The sequence below is a fragment of the Acomys minous genome (assembly GCF_964271855.1).
Source record: "Acomys minous genome assembly, chromosome: 3".
Classification (NCBI taxonomy): Eukaryota; Metazoa; Chordata; class Mammalia; order Rodentia; family Muridae; genus Acomys; species Acomys minous.
In genome coordinates, this window is record NC_140485.1 from 5,934,452 (window position 1) to 5,954,280 (window position 19,829).

General features: G+C 43.5%; 1 protein-coding gene across 2 annotated transcripts in view; it reads left to right on the top strand.

Annotated features, from left to right (window-relative positions):
- Nucleotides 1-19,829, top strand: part of BFSP1 (beaded filament structural protein 1) — a gene marked incomplete at its 5' end in the record, with an annotated part of 63,212 nt that overhangs the window by 1,532 nt on the left and 41,851 nt on the right. Inside the window, 2 exons of one of the 2 annotated variants that reach the window (XM_084776148.1) lie at nucleotides 13,518-13,743; nucleotides 15,807-15,890. Of the gene's footprint in view, nucleotides 1-13,517; nucleotides 13,744-15,806; nucleotides 15,891-19,829 lie in introns of those variants that run through there. The other variant, XM_084776147.1, reaches the window with a different exon arrangement.

Below are 19,829 nucleotides of genomic sequence, written 5' to 3' on the forward strand. Positions count from 1 at the left end.
TATGTGTGTGTTCATTAGCAAGCTAACACCTTCTTCAGAAAAAAATGAGTTTGGTCACGTTTCTTGCCTTTCTATTCTCTGGAATAATCTGAGGAATATTTGAGTTAATGCATCCTTAAATGCCTGATAGACCTCTTCACCGAGTCTGCACACTGCTGAGCAGTTTTCAGGTGGGAGGCTTTTTATCACTGCTTCTACAGGTCTGTTTAAACTGTTTCTCTCCTTTTGACTTAATTTTGGTAAATCATATGTATCTAGGAATTTGTGAGTTTCTTCTAGGTTTTCTAATTTAATTGAAATACAGATTTTTAATGTATCCTCCAACTGACCCTCTGAATTTGACTAATATTTCCTGTACTGTAATTCTTTTTTTTTTCTGCACTTCTTGTAATTTGCCTCTTGTCTCTCTTTTAAATTAGTTTAGTTAAGGATTTGTCAACATTGTTTTCTTCTCAAACAAGCTACTCTTTGTCACATTGATGTTTTTTTGGCAGTTACATTTAAAAAATATCCATATCATTAATTTTTGTCCTGATCTTTATTATTTTTCTCATCTACTAATTTTGTAGTACTTCATTTTTCTCGTGTTTCTTGTGATTAACTTGAGGTTAATCAGTGGATTGTTTTATCTGAGGCATTTATGCATTCATAGCCATAACTTCTCCTTTTAGAATCATCTTTGCTTTATGCTAAGGGTGCTGCTAGTTAATTGCATTTTCAGTTTTTACTTGACTTTCAGGAGTTTTTCCTATTTTTTTTTTCATGATTTCTTCAAGGGTGTATGCTCAGGGACTAGGGGGTTGCTCAGTTGGTAAAGTGTGTATTGCATAAGGTGAAGACCCATGTTTAAATTGCCAGCATTTACACAAAAGTGTGTGTGTGTGTGCGTGCGCGTGTGTGAAGGGGTAATATTCAGGGTGATGGCTGAGACAGCTAGATACTGGAAGCATATTGGCTCCAGCCTTGCCAAATTAATGAGCTCCAGATGCAGTGAGAGACCTTGTCTCAAAATATAAGGTGGAGAGTGATTTAGAAAGGCACCAACACCAACTTCTGAGCTATATACACACTTATGTGCACCACCCACATGCATACGTCTTTACAGGAATGCATACACAAGGCACACACATCTTTACAAAGAGCATACTGTCCAGTCTCCATGTGTTTGTCCAGATTCTGAGGTTTCGCATTTACTGACCTCTGGTTTATCCCGTTATGAGCTGATAAGATACAGGAAATCAACTCAGTTCTTTTGTACTTGTCAAGACTTGGCTTTGGCCCAGACTGTGGCCTAGTTTGGAGAATGTTTCAATGAGCTGCTGAGTAGAAGGTGTTTGCTTCAGATGTTGGGTAGATTATTCTAAAACTGCCAAGTGCGTTTGACCTATGACCCAGATTGCATTTGAAGTTCCTCTCTTGTTTTTCGGGGAGTGTCTGAAGTTACCCACTATTATTGTTTCCAGACCTATCTGTCTCAGTAATATGTTTGTTGTTGTTGTTTTGTTTTGTTTTTCCGTCAATGAAATTAGAGGCACCAACATTTGGTACATAAATACTTGTAATGTTCTATCTTCCTGGTGTTCAGTATTCATATATGGTCATCTCCTTTATCTTTTTTGTTGAATTTTGGCTTAAAGTCTGATTTGTCATATGTAAGAATGGTTAGTTCTGCCAGTTTCCTGCTTTGTTTTTTTGTTTTGTTTTGTTTTTGTAGATTGTATTCCATACTTTGCCTTTCTATTTGTGTCTTTGCCAGTGAGATATGTTGCCTGTAAGCAACAGATGGTGGGGCTGGAGAGATGGTGCAGAGGTTAAGGGCACTGATTGCTCCTCCAGAGGTCCTGGGTTCAATTCCTGACAACCACATGATGGCTCCCAACCTTATCTATAATGTGATCTGATTCCCTCTTCTGGCCTGCAGGTGTATGTACAGGCAGAACACTGTATACATAATAATATATAAAAAAATCTTTTAAAAAAAAGCAACAGATGGTTAAGACTTGGTGGCTTTTTTTTAAACTTTTGAAACTTACTTTATGTGTATTGGTGTTTTGTCATCATTCATATCTGTGTGAGGGTGTCAGATTTCCCTGGAACTGAAGTCGCAGAAAGCTATGAGCTGCCATATGAGTGCTGGAAAATGAACCCTGGTCCTCTGGAAGAGCAGTCATTGCCCTTAACCACTGAGCCATTTCTCCAGCCCCAAGATCTTGTGATTTGATTCAATTAGATAGTCTGTGCTGTTGAACAGTTGAGTCCAGTGACACTTAGGCTTAGTTACTATTGACATATATTTGTTGGTTTTTACACTCTTGTTTGTCTCTCTGGTTGGTTTGCACACTATTTGTTCTTTTCCCTGTCCCTTTTGTGTCTTAGGGGCTCGATGACCTACTGAGTTGGACATATTTGACTCCTTCCCGGTTCTTCTTTGTCGATGTACCACTTTCATGAGACTTACTCTTTCCTGTGCTTCTGTGGTGTCATTAGCCTTCATCTTCCTCTGTGTGTAACCCCTCTAAGCATCCTCCGTAACTCAGGGCCAGTGGCTGGTCGTGAATTTTTAGTTTTTGCTTATCTTAGCAGAACTTTATTTCCCCATTAATTTAAAAAAGACACATTTGCTAGAATATGACAACCTCTGTTGGCAATTATTTACTTTCAGGACTTGAAATAATAATTTCAAACTTTGCTAGGATCTTTTGCGGAGGTGGAGCGGGGGTGGGGGGGTGAGCTTGGGAAGTGGTGCTTGTGCTGAGGGTTGATTGCTATTGTGAAGATTTTGCCTTTGTAACCAGGTTGTCTTTTTCTCTTTCTAAGGTTCCTATTGTAACTTCGCTCTGTAGTTTTAGCATTTTACTATGAGATGTCTTTCATGTCTGCTTTGGGTTCTAGGGCCTTATATGTCTGTATCTTTCCCTAGTCTTGGTTTTTTCTTTTTTCTTTTTTTTTTTTTTTGGTCTAATTTTACTGAATAGTTTTTCTATGCTTTTTATTTCTATTTCAGCCCTTTTTCTTTCCTGTGGATTCTTGGGGTTTGTCTTTTCTTCATGTTACAGAGTTAGAAAGTTACAGAAGTTGTCATGTCCTTGATTATTTTGTTATTTCTCTTTGAGTATGGTAGTTTCTCAGCCGCTTCCTCCATTGCTAATGGTCTTTCTTCTTCCTACTGTCATCTGTAGATGACACTGCCCACTGATTTTTTTAATTTGACTGGTTGATTCTTTCATCCCCCTAATTTCAATTTGCTTCTTTTTCAGAATCTCAGTTTTCCTGCTTGCTTTTTTTTCCACGTTGCTCAGTTTCTCCCCTATGTTGCTGACTTCTAACACTTAGGTCTTGTGATGGAGAGACGGCTTAGTGGTTAAGGGCACTTGTTGTGACAGAGGAGTCAGGTTCAGCTCCCAGCACCCACATGGGTGCTTACAACCATCTGTATAACTCCTGTCCCAAGAGGTTCCTTCTTTTGACCTCCAAGGGCATCAGGCACGTACCTGGTTCATATACATAAATGCAGGCAAAAATATTCATACACACAAAGTAAAATAAATAATCTTTAAAAGATTTAGGTCTTGAATTGATTTATTTATCTACTTGTTTGAATCCTCTTTGGTGTTGCTGGACGTGTGTGTGTGTGTGTGTGTGTGTGTGTGTGTGTTGAACGTTTTTTTGTTTTTTGTTTTTGTTTTTGTTTTTTTACATCTCAGTTATTTCATTGTCTTTGGCTTTACTTATGGAAGAGTTCTGGGCTGCGGGAGGCACCACACTGGCTTTTCATGTTTTGTGTTTCTGTGTTGTAATTTGTACATCCGTTGGGATGGATGTCTTTTTCCCCCTACTCGGGAGGCTGAGACAGGAGGATCGCTTGAGTCCAGGAGTTCTGGGCTATAGTGCGCTATGCCGATCGGGTGTCCACATTAAGTTCGGCATCAATATGGTGATCTCGAGGGAGCGGGAACCACCAGGTTGCCTAAGGAGGGGTGAACCGGCCCAGGTCGGAAACGGAGCAGGTCAAAACTCCTGGGCTGATCAGTAGTAGGATCGCGCCTGTGAATAGCCACTGCACGCCAGCCTGGGCACATAAACAAAGAAACAAACACAATGTTAAAATGCAAAAGAAAAAAAAAAAGACTAGAGAGGGGTAACTTTAGTTACATGCCTAATTTGATTAATATGATGGCTAATCTTTTCGTAGGGTTGTTTTTTGGTTTTTTGTTTGTTTGTTTGTTTGTTTTGAGACAGGATTTCTCTGTGTAACATCCCTGGCTGTCCTGGAACTCACTCTGTAGACCAGGCTGGCCTCGAAACTCTCAGCAACCCACCTGTTTCTTTCTCTCAGGAGCACAATAGAACAGAGTGCTGGGATTAAAGGTGTGGGCCAGATAGCCAGTCTTAATGACCTTAATTACTTAATAGGGTTTAAAATGACCATGCCTACAAGCCTCTGGACAAGTGTGTGAAAGATTTTCTAAGTTAGGACTTTCTAAACACGGAAGGTGCCCTTTCGTGGACTGCGGCCCTCAGTGGTGTGCCAGGAGAAAGCAAGTTGAGCCCAAGCATTCATCACTCAGTACGTTCTGACTGTGGCTGAAGTGTGACCAGCTGCCTCACCCACTGACAACCTGCTGTAATGGACTGTCTGCTCAAACTGGGAGCCAAAGAAGCCCCTTCCATCCTTACCTTGCTCAGACAGGTGTTTCCCCACAGCAGCAAAGAAAGTAATCAATAAAGCTAGGAAACAAGGCTGGGTGTTGTGGTGCACACTTTTAATCCCAGCACTGGGGAGGCAGAGGCAGGTGAATCTCTGTGAGTTTGAGGCCAGCCTGGTCTACATAGTGAATCCAGGGCATCCCACGGCTACACAGAGAAATCCTGTCTCGAAAAACAAACAAAAAATTAGGAAACAAAGAAGTTAGAACACTGTTACTGCAAATGGAGTTTAAAGGTTCAAAAGTAAAGAGACAAACAATTAAGTGAAAAGGAGTGGGGAAAGGGAAAAAGAAGTAAGAATAAGGAAGGGAAAAGCATATGGGCCAAAAGTTGAGAGGAACCCAATAGAATAGAGGCAGTAAATGAACAACCATAAAACACACACTAGCAGCTGGGTGTGGTGGCACACGCCTTTAATCCCAACACCCAGGGAGGCAGAGGCAGGGGGTCACCATGAGCTCAAGCAAGACCCAGCCTGATTTATAAAGCAAGTCCAGGACAGTCAAGGCAACACAGAGAAACCTTGTCTTGAAACTCCCTGCCCCCACCCCACCCCAAAAAACTAAACAAAAACAAAACACAAGCTAGCAAGATAAAAACAAGACTAAGACGATGATGACGTAATAGCATGATTGGGAAGACAAAAAAAAGTAAGAGTGAATAAAAATAAAACATAGTATAAAATTAGTCTTTTTTTTTTCTTGTTGGATGTGACAGTTTTCTGGTCCCCTGAGTTCACTTTCTAAGTTTACTTTGCTGAGAACAGCTTATTGTGTCTCTGGAGTTTAAACAGGTTAGGCTGGAATGGCCCGTGTGTGTGTGTGTGTGTGTGTGTGTGTGTGTGTGTGTGTGTGTGTGTGTGTGTGTTGCTCTGCTGGAGTTCAGACTGGTTAGACAGGAACGGGCTTGTCTCTTCTGCAGTGCAGCTCCCATGCAGAGGACAGCATGGTTTTTGTTTGTTGTCTGTTTTACTTTTCGTTTTTTAACTGTGTGTGGGCATGTGTATGTTCATGCAGTACCTGTGGAGGCCAGAAGAGGCCATTAGAGCCCCCTGGAGCTGGAGTAACAGGCAGTTATGAGCCTGGGACAGGAGTGCTGAGAACCAGACTCTGGGAGAACAGAGCATGCTCTTAAGTGTTGAGGCATCCTTCCGGACCCCCGGAGCCAGCATTTCTGTAGGATTTTCCTAGCTCTAAGCAAGAGTTGCCGCCTGAAGACAATGCCTTGCCTGCCTTTTCTGTGTGCTCAGTGATCACATTTTCTTTGCCTGGATTTCAGTTTTCTTGTCTCTCACATGTGGCAATTATGCTGTATTTATCTTTGCAGTTGGACGTTCTGCCCATAGTGTCCAGGCTGCTTTCCTAAGTGACCTTCCGAATGTCTCTGAGTTTATTTGTGGACACGGAGTTAATGTTCGGGTCAGCTTCTGTCAGTTAGTGGAGGGCGTAGCTTTGGGGCTTTGCGATGTAAGCATCATGTTTTTTCTTCTCCTCAGCAGAGGAGGATGTCTCTCTCCTTCATCTCAGCCTACAGCTACAGTGAAATAACCTCCAGCAGCTTACGGGTCTGCCGTCTGAAATTTTATTTCCTGTTGTAATTGTTTCTGGAGACTTTTCTTCTTTCTTTATTTGCAGTTTCTGAGCTGGGGAGGGAAGATTCCCTCCCTCGCCCCCGCCCTTTTTTTTTCAAACCACAGCATTCAGCATTCTAAGTTGGGATCTGCTGTTTCCTTTGCAAATCTAGTGTTATCCAAAATGTAGGGGAGCCCCAGATTGGATAACATGTTACCAGGGAAGCTGAGGTTCCTTTTTTTTTTTTTTTTTTTTTTAGGTTCTTAGTCTTGTTAATAAGATAATTTATAAACAGAATAGAAAGGAAGCACGAGACAATTGTATTAGAATTTGATAGGAAAACCCTACAGAGTAGGCAAGCTATGAATTTGGGCTGCTGCCCAAAGGAGAAAGATAGAAAAAGGAAGAGAAAAAGCCACGTTGCTTGTAAGCAGCCATGTGGCAGAAGTGTGTATGGAGAGCAGCATCAGAGAGAGAGAGAAAAAGCTCAGAGCATCCAGGAAAGTGTGCCCAAGCTTTAGACAAAGAGATAGAAAGAAGACAAAACAAAAAACAAAAAAAAAAAACCTGGGCCCTTAGCGTCTGTGTCATGGCGGCCTCTCTCCTGCTTCGGGGAGAACAAATCCAGGCACCTGAAGTCTATGCTCCTGGAGGCAAGGGTGTTCCAAGAACTGGCTTCTACAGTGCCCCTCTCTACAGAGTCAGGGAAGAGTGAAAAGGGAACATGACCAAATCCCAAGAAGCAAAGCGCACCCAGAGAGCCCGCTCTGGCCCCTGAGCCAACTGACACCAGTGCCTGCCGGAACATGCAGCATCGTGACTAACACAGGCACACCTTCCTCTGCCTGAACCTGGCCCAGGGACGTAGGGTCCATCCTTTAGACCATAAGGAAATAGCATTCCCTTCACGGTCCTCAACAAAGCCATGATATTCACCCTCAATGGCCTTCTATACTTCTGTAACACTAAACTTCATCATTTCTGCATTTTTATCTAGCCTCTTGCTGCCTGCTATTTATTTGTGGCATTTCTTTGCCCTGGCACACTTCTCACTTCTTTCTACTGTCATAGATCAGGTGCTTTCTTTGCGATTTGGGGAGAGTTTTTGTTTGTTTGGGTGTTTTTGCTTTTGTTTTTCGAGACAGGGCTTCTCTGTAGACTTGGCTGACCTAAACTCACTTTGTGGACCAGGTTGGCCTTGAACTCACAGCGATGCACTTGACTCTGCCTCCCGAGGGCTGGGATTAAAAGCATGCGCCACCTCCCCGGCCCCTGTTTGTTTCTTTTTGACTCTGCTCTACTATCTTTCCCCTTCCCTGATACTCTTTGCACTTTTATTTTAAAACTTGGTTAAGGAAGTCTTCTTGAAGGCTGGAAAGATGACTCAGTGGTTAAGACATCTTGTTATATAACCCCAAGGACCAGAGTTTGGATCTCAGAACCTACTGTGAGTGATCTGTAACCCTGGCATCAAGGTGGGCACAGGAAGGAGGATCCTTGAGGTTGGTTGGCTACCATCTTAGCTGATAAAAACAATGCAAACTCCAGGTCCAACTATAGACCTCGTCTCAAAGGAGTCGGGAAAGAATGAAAGGAGTACGCCGGCCCCTTTCCTGGCCTCTGCCCGAATGAGTCGATGCACTCACCTATACACACACACGAGCATATATTAAAGACCCCTCTGTCTCTGTCTCTGTCTGTCTGTCTGTCTGTCCGTCTCTCTCTCTCTCTCTCTCTCTCTCTCTCTCTCTCTCTCTCTCTCACACACACACACACACACACACACGAATAAGTAAGTAAGTAAAGCCTTCTCTCCCACCAAGACTTCACTTAGAATTAGTTTTATATATTAAGAGATGTATCTAGCTTTTAAAAATATATATCTAATTTTCTCAGAATGATTTGTCTAGTCTTCTCTATTGGGGTGAAATATCATTTTTATTAGGCCCTTCATCACTTTGTAGCAACAGATAACATGCACTTATTTATTACTCCATTTTTCTACTAATATTTAACATTTTAAAAAGATTCATTTATTCCTTATTCTGCCAGCATGTGTGCCTGCAGGCCAGAAGTGGGCACCAGATCCCATGTATAGATGGCTGTGAGCCACCATGTGGTTGCTGGGAATTGAACTCAGGACCTTTGGAAGAGCAGCCAGTGCTCTTTACCTCTGAGCCATCTCTCCAACCTCTGATTTGTTCATTCTTTAAATAAAACTATTCTAGCAGATCCATACTGTCTTGGTCGGTATTCTATTGCTGTGAAGAGACACCATGACCACTGCCACTCAAAGGAAGCGTTTAACGGGGGTGGGGGGTGGGGGGGAGGGGGAGGGGGAGGGGGTAGGAGGGTGGGGGGGTTGTTTACAGCTTCAAAGGTTTAGTTTACCAGCAGCACCATAGGAGTAATGATTGCATGCAGGTAGACACGGTGCAGGAGCTAAGAGTTCTACATCTGGATCCACAGTAAGCAGGAAGAGAGCCACTTGGCTGGCTTGGGCTTCTGAATCCCAAAGCCCCGCCCCCACAGTGACACACTTCCTCCAGCCAGGCTACACTTACTCCAACAAAGCCACAGCCTCTAAGCCCTCTGAGTAGTGCCACTCCCTGATGACTAAGCATTCAAAATTTGTTGGTGGTTAGTCTGCTGCTCTGTGTATTCAAGTACTGAGTTCTGGGACTCAACATCTGGTTGCAGTCTGGATGAGGACATTGTCAAGTACACTGGTCAACGTTGTGTAAACTTTGCTCCCCGATTATCTCTGATTGGTTAATAAAAAAAAAATGCAGGGCTGGGCAGTTGGTGCATGCCTTTAATCCCAGCACTCAGGAGGCAGAGACAGGCAGATCTCTGTGAGTTCGAGGCCAGCCTGGTCTACAAAGAGAGTCTAGACCAACCAAGGATACACAAAGAAATGCCTGTCTCAGAAAAAACAAAACAAAACAAAACAAAAGAAACAACAACAACAACAACAAAAGCTGGACAGCCTATAGCTGGGCAGAGGACAGGTAGGTGGAGCTTCTATTCCTGGTCCTGAGGTCTCAGGTAGGGGCCACAAGGAAGGGAGAAAAGAAAGAAGAGGTAGGAAAAGGACGTGGTGAGAAACACTGACCCAATGGAGGAGAGAAAGCCCAGACAGGACTGACATGGCATGTATCTCTGGGCACATAGCTGGGAAACAGCAAGACAAGTATAAAGGGTTAGTGTAAATAGATAGCTGCCCAGTTACGATGCTTAGAGCTGATGAATACATTTTATGTCTCTGTCTTATTCATTTGGAAACTAGAGCAGGTGATTAAAAAAGATCCCCCCCCAAAATATATCATTACAAAATATATTAGCCTATATTAGGCCAGTCTTTTTCAAACCACCATACATACATACATACATACATGCCTGCATGCATACATGTGTTGTGTCCGCACCACAGGCTAGGAATGCCGAGAGAGCTCTGGTTTCTTATTGCTGTTCTCCTAGATGAGGACTCAGGCTTGGAGGCTGCACGCGAGGGTGTGAAGGAAACACTTGTCCCAGCACCAGTCTGCTTTGGCGACCAGATTTGGAGCTGGATTTCTAGATTCCGTTCATAGTTCAATAACCATACATAAAGTCCAGTTTCAGCTCATCTTCTAAACAATTTTACAGTCTCGATTCTTTTTTTTAAACAAAATTTATTTATTTATTATTATATATACAGTGCTCTGCCTGCATGTACACACCTGCAAACCGGAAGCGGGTGTCAGATCACATTACAGATGGTTGTGAACCACCACGTGGTTGCTGGGAATTGAACTCAGGACGAGCCATCTCCCCAGCACCACAGTCTTGATTCTTGAAGAGGGATGCTCCAGACATCTTAGCGGCTATTGAGGATAAATATTAGAGTTCCGTTGAGGCTCATAAAGGGAAAGCTATTTCCTCATGAGCTGAGGAATGAAATCTACCTCTGGCCCTGAGTGGAGCCATTCTGATATGGCCTGGAGATGAAAACATGACATACATTCATTTTCTGCCAAAGACCAGCTTTGTCATCCAGGGTTAACTGAGGTGGGGCATGGTGTTGGCGATTGACCACTCACCAGACTTGCCTCTGAGGGAACAAAATTTGATTCTCTGTGGCAGTGAAATACTCTTTAGGGCCAGCAAAAAATTTTCTGGGCTTGGCAAGAAAAAAGGGGGGGGGGGGAGAATCTTCCTCCTTTGGGAAATTGACAAATTTTATAGCTTTCCTACCCTGTTGTTTTCTCTCAAACACTAATGAACTCATTGCCAAGATTCCTGTCAAGTCCATTTTGAAATTCTTTTATTTTTATTTATTTATTTATTTACTTTGGTTTTTTGAGACAGGTTTCCCTGTGTAGCCTTGGCCGTCCTGGACTTGCTTTGTAGACCAGGCTGGCCTTGGACTCACAGCGATCCGTCTGCCTCTGCCTCCCGAGCGCTGGGATTGAAGGTGTGCGCCACCACACCCGCCTTGAAATTCTTTTAATTTTTAAAAAAGATTTATTTATTATTTATACAGTATTCTGCCCGCATGTGCACCTTCCCGCCACAAGAAGACACTGGATCTTACTACAGATGGTCATGAGCCACCATGTGGTTGCTGGGAATTGAACTCAGGACCTCTGGAAGAGCAGATGTTGCTCTTAACCTCTGAGCCATCTCTCCAGCCCCTTGAAATTCTTTTCTTAATGAGACTAAGAACTCATGAAAGGAGACCTCAGTTTCCCTCGTAACGTATGGCATTCAAGTGGGGATCTCCAAAGTTTTCAGCAACAATTTGATTAGTATGTCATATGTTTTTAAAATATTTATTTTAAGGTGCTGGAGAGATGGCTCAGTGGTTAAGAGGATTGTCTGCTCTTCCAAAGGACCCAGGTTCAATTCCCAGCACCTACAAGGCAGCTCAGAACTGTCTGTGACCCTAGTTTCAAGGGATCCGATACATTCACACTAACGCATATAAAATAAAATTAAGTTTAAAAATATTTATTTTAAGTTATCAGTATGTGTGTGATGGTGGTAAGTGTGTGGGAGTGGGGCATGTGCATGTTAGTACAGATGCCCAAAGATGCAGGAGGCATCTGATCTCTGAAGCTGCAATTACAGGTAGTTGTGAGCTGCCTGACATGAGAGCTAACAGCAGAACTTTGGTCCTCTACAAGACTGGTCCATGCTCTTCACCACTGAGCCGTCCCTCCAGCCCCAGCAGTCAGTATTTCCTCTTTTTTTTTTTTTTTAGGGGAGTGATGGTTCGAGACAAGGTTTCTCTGTGTAGCTCTGGCTGACCTGGTACTCACTTTGTAGGCCAGCCTGGCTTTGAACTCAGAGAGATCCGCCTGCCTTTGCCTTCTGAGTGCTGGGATTATGGGTGTGCTCCACTACACCCAGCCAGTATTTCCTATTTTTAAATAACCATCTTGTAGAGGATGTGTGTCTTTCTGACTTTAGCTGAGCATTGAATGTTTCTGTTCTGTTCAGGTCTTCCTTTTAACCTCCGTGTACAGCCTACGTGTGACATCACTGAACTATTAGGAAGGTATTTTATGACTTGCTGATTTATAGTGTGTAATTAGTTATTGTTTGAATAAAGGCAAGCGATGGCCAGCCTTGGTGATTTTAGAACCTTCCCTCTGGATTTTCTTAGAGGCTTGAAAATAATGTCGTACCAGTAAGAGTTCTCTTCCTCTGCTCCCATTTCTTAGAACTAAAGGCTGAATCTTATGACTGCATAGGTTGAGTTGAATGCAGAATGTTCTTTACCTTTTCCATGCTGGTAGTGCTGACCTCGTCATCTATCCTTGAGCAAGCCTGGCACATCCCGCCGTGCTAGATCTTCCCAGGGGCTAGAGCACGCCTTCTTCAGGCATCCATATGGCTTGCCCATTCCTTACCTCAATTCTCTGTCTTTCTTAGGAAAACCCTTGCTGCCTGCTGCCTGAGTTTTCCACCTGCCTCCCTCTTTTCAGTTCCCTTCAGCAGTTTCTTTTGTATCCCGCATCACCATGAACCTAATCCTGCTTTTACTCGGTTGCTTTATTTACTTTTTGAGATAAAGGCTTGCTGTGTCAGAAGGACAGGTCTTGAACTCATGGGCTCAAGGGAACCACCAGTCTCCGCCTCCTGACCGAGAAGTCTAGAGGCTTGTTCCACCAAGCTGGGCATAAACTTTTTACTGATATGTCAATTGTATGTATTGATGAGTTATAGTGTGATAATTCAATATATGTGCATACAACACATAAGGATCAAGCTAGGGTGATTAACACTTGTGTTTCCTTAAATACAGCATTTCTCTATATTGAGAGCCCAAAACTTCTTCCTTCTGGTTTGTAATAAAACATATAGCAAATTGCTGTGTAGTCTCCCTTCTATGGGAGAATATTAGAATTTATCTCCATCTGTACTTCGGTGCCTCTTGTCTAGTCTTCTTGTTCTAGCTTTTTCCCCCTCCTTAACCACTAGTGACCACCCACTCCTCTTTCTTCTTAACTTAGTTCAATCCTGTCTTCCCCTTTTGAATATAAACTCCATAGGAACAGGAATTTTTTTTTTGAGTCTGTATTCTTGAATAAGAAATGACTAGTTATTAGGTAACTGATGAAAGGAATACAGTACTACTGACTAGAGTGTTCAGTCCTTAACAAAATATGGGATGCTGTTTGTAATAAGCGCTAATATCTTTCTAGACTCTTAACAGAAGATAAATTCTTATGAGCCTATACATTTAAAAATCAAGAAGTAATAAATGATACATATTAATAAGCATTCTCTTTCTCTTTATCAAAAATGTTAACCTCTTAATCTAAAGAATAGGAATTTTTATCCTTTCTTTTTTCTACCTTTCTACTACCAAGGCCCACAAGACTGCTGGCACATAGTAGGTTGTGAGCAGAGAGCTGTTGAATAAATGACTAAATTAGATTACAACATGCTGTTAGGAAGACACTGAGGGTATTGACGTGAGACCTACAGGGCAGTAGTTTTCTGTGACCATGAGCCCCAGCCTACATACTGAAGGTGACAGAGTAAAGAGTCGGGGTGGCCTGGGTCTAGCGCCTAGCCCACCAGGGTTCTCAGAGCCTTCCTCTGAGCTCCATATCATCACAGAGAAGTTTCACCTCACCTGAGTAAGCCATTGTTATTGGGCGACTGCTGTGTGCCTCAGAATGACCCTGGGTGGTGCCGGTTAGTGACAGCAGAGGCCAAGCATAGTCTGAAGAGAGGAGAGAGCTGTGAGAATCTCAGTGATTCCAAGGCGGTGAGAGGGAGGAGGCCAATGGTGAGTAAGGGGTGTGAGGAAAGACAGAAGCAAGTGGGGTCATAGGACTAAGGGTGCCACACGAAGAGAACAGTGACAAACAGACTCAGATGCTGATGAGACACTCCCAGGAAAGGCGCAGAGCCATCGACAAAGGAGGCGGGAGTGTAAAGTCTTACTGATCACTCCTGTTTCTCTGAGGTAACACTCTGACCATGTGTGGCCACTCTGGGCGTTGCCTTGCTGGGCGGTGCTGCTATGAAAGTATGCTGGGGATATGATTAGCATTAATAATCGTGTGTCTGAAGTAAAGCAGACAGGCTTTAAATAGTCAGCTTCACTCAACTGTTGAAAGCCTTCATAGCATCTATTGTTTTCCTCTCTCTCCTCTTAGAAGATTGCGGGCAGACACCCGGAACTGGCCAGAAGGCAGGTCTGGTGAGACACAGGCTGACGCAAGTCTCGCTGGTGGTCTCTCAGTGATGGAATAGATTTCAGCGGCTGCCAAGGTAGCTCCGCCATCTCAGCCTGACTGGAAGTCAAGGCCCAGGCATCCAGGGGCAATTCTTCCCCAGAACATGTGACTCCCAGATGGTCATAGTGGAGGAAGGGCGTGACAGAGCAAGCTAGCCTTTATTTTCCTGAATCAGGGACATTATAAACCTTGGGCAGTGGGAGGGGCTGAGGATGCCAGGGATACTCTATCTACATGTAACAAAATAGCCCTATCATAAGAGGGGAAAGCAGTGCCTAATTATCCTATGGGTGGGGAGAGTACAGTTAAAGGTTATTGGTGGAAAGCTAAGACACCAGGACAGCTCCTTAGCATAGGGTGGGTGTCTCCAGGAATCCCCCAGGGGCTTGCAGAACAGGTTTCTTATTAGGAGAGGGTCCAGACCCTCTGGGCTGTGTGATGCTCCTTGGGGGATCTAGAGTCCCCAGATCAGGTGAAGAGGGAACCCAGCTGAGAAAGGGAGTCTGTCACCATATATCAGGCTCAGAGGCTATCCGGAAACGCCAGACTTTGACCTTACAGCAGGGTCCCACGAAAAAAGATTGTAACGATGAAGGTGTGCCTATAGCCTTTTTCTTATTAAGCTCTGAGGAAGTCATTTATTTTAGAAATGGTGACCACACATATGAAGTCTCTCTTTTTTTTTCACATAAAAAGGACACAAACAACTATATAGGTATAGTTATCAGTTTTGGATGGAATTTACAGTGTTAATAATGGTTTTAGCATTTGAGTCTCTCTCTCTGGATACATGGAAAAGTCTTACCATGTTATTTGTCTTAAAACCTTGCCTGATTTCAGTTGCTGGGGAAACCTGATATTCAGCTGCTAAAAGCTTAGCGATTTGGGGGTGGGGAGGAAAGGGGGGTGTTTTCTTTTTTTATGATTGCTTGGCCGAAACAGTACTGTGGAAAATCATGAATACAGCTTTAACTTTAAGTATTAAGTGTCGAAGAGGAGGTAGAAAGCTTAAAGTAGGCTTAGCATTTAAACTCTACACGTTATTCCCAATTCTGTGTTGGTCTGATGAGAACTTATATAAAAGGGTTTTGAAAGTGGCATAATTTATTTCTTGCCTTATTGCCTCCATCCAAACCAGTATAGAGGAACTGGAATTGGAGGTCCGTGGCAGGGTAGATGCCCAGTGTGCTGGTTCAACCCCAGTATTACAAAAACAAGATGAAATAAAAACAGCGTAGAATGAACATTGGCTTGTTGCTACCTTGGTGTCTCTGGAGGGTCGACGCAGTGAAACAACACAGGCATCCATCACTGGGCTCCTTTATGCCTGGAGTGGTCAGTCTGCCTGTCTGTGCATCCATATTAGTTGCTCTTGGGAGCTGTGGGGCAACACCATGTCAAAGACAACGTATGGAAGGGTTTATTTCAGCCTATGGTTCTAGAAAGATAAGAGTGGCAAGAGGCGGGCATGAAGGTCGGAGGGGGAGGCTGAGAGCTCACATATTCACACAGAAGCACAAAGGGGAGAGAGAGAGAGAGAGAGAGAGAGAGAGAGAGAGAGAGAGAGAGAGAGAGAGAGAGAGACAGACAGAGAGGTGTTAGGAGGCTTTCAGCTCTCAATGCCTCACCACCAGTGACTACTTCCTCCAGCAAAGCTGTACCACCAAAATCTCCCCCAGACACTGCTGCTGAGAAGTGAGCATGCAAAATGTAAGCCTATGGGGGAAACTTCTCATTCAAACCATGTATGTATGTATGTATCCATCTACCTAATATCTGATTGCTCTAGGTTCATGATGAATGAAACATGAGATTAAGCCAAATATCAGAGGAAATGATGTAATCTCTTACCAGCTGAGCATACTGATTCACAGTAAGTGAACTTACTTTAAAAACAAAAAAATTATTTTTAGGATTTCGAGGGTAGCTTGGTTTACAAAGAAAACCCAGGACAGCCAGAGCTACACAGAGAATCCCTGTCTCAACAATCCAAAAAAGTGTTTAGATTTGTTTTATTTTATGTGTATGGGTGTTTTGCATACACACACACACACACACACACACACACACACACACACACACACATATATGTGCTGGATCCCCCAGAACAGGAGTTACAGACTGTTGTGAGCTACCATGTAGGTGCTGGGAATCGAACTTGATCCCTCTGAAAGAACAAGTGTTCTAGACCACTGCACCATCTCACCAGCTCCGACCTTTGCACCAGCGTCCAGAGTGCTAGGATTATAGGCATGTACTGCCATGGCTGGCTAAAATGTCCTTCAATTTTTTTTTCTGGTTCTGAGAATAGAACTCATGGCCTTGTACATGCTAGGCAAGAAATCTACCACTAAACTATATTTTTCACCTCATTTCTTTTTCATTATAGGTGCACTTTTGTTTTTCGAATATCTTTTAAAAAAATAGTGTTTTTATTTATTCCTTGAAAATGTTATACACTAATACAGTGTATTTTTTTTTAATGGTGAAAAGGTGTATATTTAGAATTAGCCAGCTTAGTTTAGATGATCTCAGTTTTGCTGGCAATACCCAGAGCGTTATAATCAGGAGCCAGCTGAGCATGCGCCTTCTTATCTCCATCAGGCCTTACCAGGGTACTGACTTTATATCGATGTCGTAGAGTTTCCTCACGGCCTCTTTGGCCTGGTGCTTGCTGGCCGTGACATCCACAGCGAACACAAGTGTGTTGTTGTCTTCTGTCTTCTTCACCCAGGGTCAGGGCAATTTGAAGATGGCGTGGTGGTCAAGGTCGTTTCTCCTGCGCATGCTCTCTCGAGGGTATTTAGGCTGTCTCCAGAGCTGCAGGGTCTTGGGCTGCCGGAAGGTGGATGATGTGTGATTCTTCTATTTTGTGGCTGTGGACACCTTTCAGCTCTGCCTTCTTGGCCTTCCAGGCCTCCTCTTTGGCTCCCACTTTGGGAGGTCAGGCGCTTCCTTCTTTGCTTTCTGCGCCATCTTGGCGGAAAGGGTTGCCCATCTATACGACATGCTTTTAATATATCCATCTACAACTACTTCTCCCCAACTCACCCTACTGCTCCCTGCCCTTCCTAATGATGGTTTATGAGTAAGCGCATGCTGTAAACATAATAACAAGGAATAAAATATAGCTGTGCTTGTTAGCATTCCGGTATGTGACAAAATACCTGAAAGACAACTTATAGGGAGGAAATACTCATCTCATAGCTTAGGCTGTTTTCCCTGTGGTCCGGCAGCCCACTGGGCTCACAGGAGGTAGGATCTTATGATGAGGGTCTATAGCCAGGCAGCATCACAGTGTCGGGGCTCACAGCAGAGGCAACTGCTCCCGGTATAGTGACTGGGAAGCCAAGCAGAGAAAGTGGCGAGGTCAATGACCTCACTTCCTCTTCCTGATTATGCCACCACTGCCCAGTAGTTCTGTGGACTAAATAAGCCTTTAACATGTGAGCCTTTAGGGACACTCAGCAGATAAACTATAGTGAGAGTAAATACATAAGCCAACAAGACAGTCACTTATTATTATCAAAAATTATAAACTGTAATTATGATACCATACTTTCATACTGCTAGCAAAGCTGGTGGTCATACTGTCACCTTTGTCATACTGACACATAAGGGATGCATTACTATACAACATTAAGACAGCCATGATGTCAGGCACGGTGGTGCATGCCTGTACTCCCAGCACTCAAGGAGGCAGAGTCAGGTGGATCTCTGTGAGTTCAAGGCCAGCCTAATCTACAAAGTGAATTCAGGACAGCCAGGGCTGCACAGAGAAACCTTGTCTCAAAAAACGAAACAAAAAAGGGTTCTCTGTGCAGCCCTGGCTCTCCTGGAGTCACTTTGTAGACCAAGCTGGCCACACAGAGATCTGCCTGCTGAGCGTTGGGATTAAAGGTGTGTGCCATCACACCTGGCTAGCAGTGATGTCTTAGTGGGATTTTTTTTTCCTCCGTTAAACTTTCTCCACATCATTTTTATGTATTTAGTCCATTGTTTTGTGCCACATAACATTAAATACAGGAACTTCAGCTAAAAGCAATGATGCGGGTGGTGGGGCGCCTTGCATTCCTCCAGGAGTCACCCCTACACATGGAAGGCTGCCTCCTCAGCACTACCTACCCTTTTCCCGTACTGTGAGCCTTACACCCTCAGAAGCACCTCTCTCCATCAATGACAGACAGGGAGCTGTCTAAGTGTCAGTATCCAGAGCCTTTTCCTGGCCTAGCTCTGCTCTGTGTCTTTTTTTTTTTCTGTCCCCCTGAACCCAGTGGAGCTCCAGTTGCCCTCAGGGACACTGCGGCCACAGTCCCACTTTACTGTCTGTCTTCCCTTTCACGTCCCATTCCTCTCCTGGATCTTGTCCCAAATACATGACCTATATTTGAATTCTTGCTTCAGGTCAGCTTCTGGGGAACTCCAGGCTAAGACCGATGTTAAAATAAACCAGGCTACTTGTAAAAAGAAACGGCTGGTTTCTCTTAAGCTCTTACCGTGTGCCAGACACCAACCTAAGAACATCCCTTAGCCCTCGCAGCAACTCTTTTGGATGCTGCTGCTATTTTCCGCTTTCAGCAGAGGGTATATAAGGCTTAGAGAGTTTAAGTGTCGGTAACAAATGATGAAGGATTGAAACCTTGATGAGCCAACTCAAGTGCTTGCGGCTTTAATTACGTCTGCCCTTTGACACAGCACATTGAATTACTTCAAATATCTTCACTGGTTCATATTTAATAGGCTTCGGAGAACATTTTGCTAACGGGGTTTGCTGATAGATGAGCTTATAGATTTTTCTTTGTGCTCTATCCGCGACGATATTGCATAACGTGAATGCAATGGTCTGTCCTCATCCCGCTGAAATCCCTGTCACAGGCAAGAATCTTTTCTTTTTCTAAGCGCTTCAAACAGCTCAGCAGCGTTTGTGTTTTCCCCCTCTGAGCTGTTCCTCAATGCGAATCTATCTTTGCAGGCTAGGGAGGCGAGTTAGCCCGGTTGGCGATATTTTTGCAGGCTTGCTCTCTTGCTGATTTTGTCGAAACTAGCTAGTTTAAAATTTACTAAATGATAAGTAAAGCTCACCACGTCTGCTGCAGTAACTAGTTCAACAGATACAGGCTTTGAGCTGATGTGACACTGGGTGTAGCATGTTCAATTCTGATTCGAAAGACAACATTTCATGGGCCGTGGATGACCTTTATTTGAACTGGAATATTCTGCTAGCTGCTGACCTTGTCAAGTTTTTTTCCCCCCTTGTTACAATGCAAAATATTATCTTCTCCTCTTACCTCCTCTGTCGGTCTGAAAACAGTAAAACAAATGTTTTGTGGTTCCTAGAAAATGTTTTATAGTCGTTTCCCAAGTTAGGTCATTGCAGTTGCAAAATTTTTGTTTTGAGTGGAAGACTTGGCCAAAACCAACAGAACTGAGGGTCAGTTATTATTTCAGGGGAAAAAAATCTTGAGACTAGCCAGGGGTTGTATCTCCCTTTGCACAGAAATACAGACAGAATTTTTCCAGCTAGGCCTAGACTATTTTGAGACCAGTCTCTTTCTCTCTATACAGAGACAGGCTTAGTTTACTGGCTGACTTCCCCAGGGTTTGAAATTGCCCCATAAAACTTTTAACTTTATAAGGCAACTTATCATGAATTAATTTTCGGAAGCTTTTGAGTCAATATAAATTAAAAACCAAACTCTAGAGTCATGGACTCTAATTTTTGTTTAAGATTTTAAAACAATTTTTGCTTGTGTGTGTGTGTGTGTGTGTGTGTGTGTGTGTGTGTGTGTGTGAATTTGGGTGTAGAAGCACC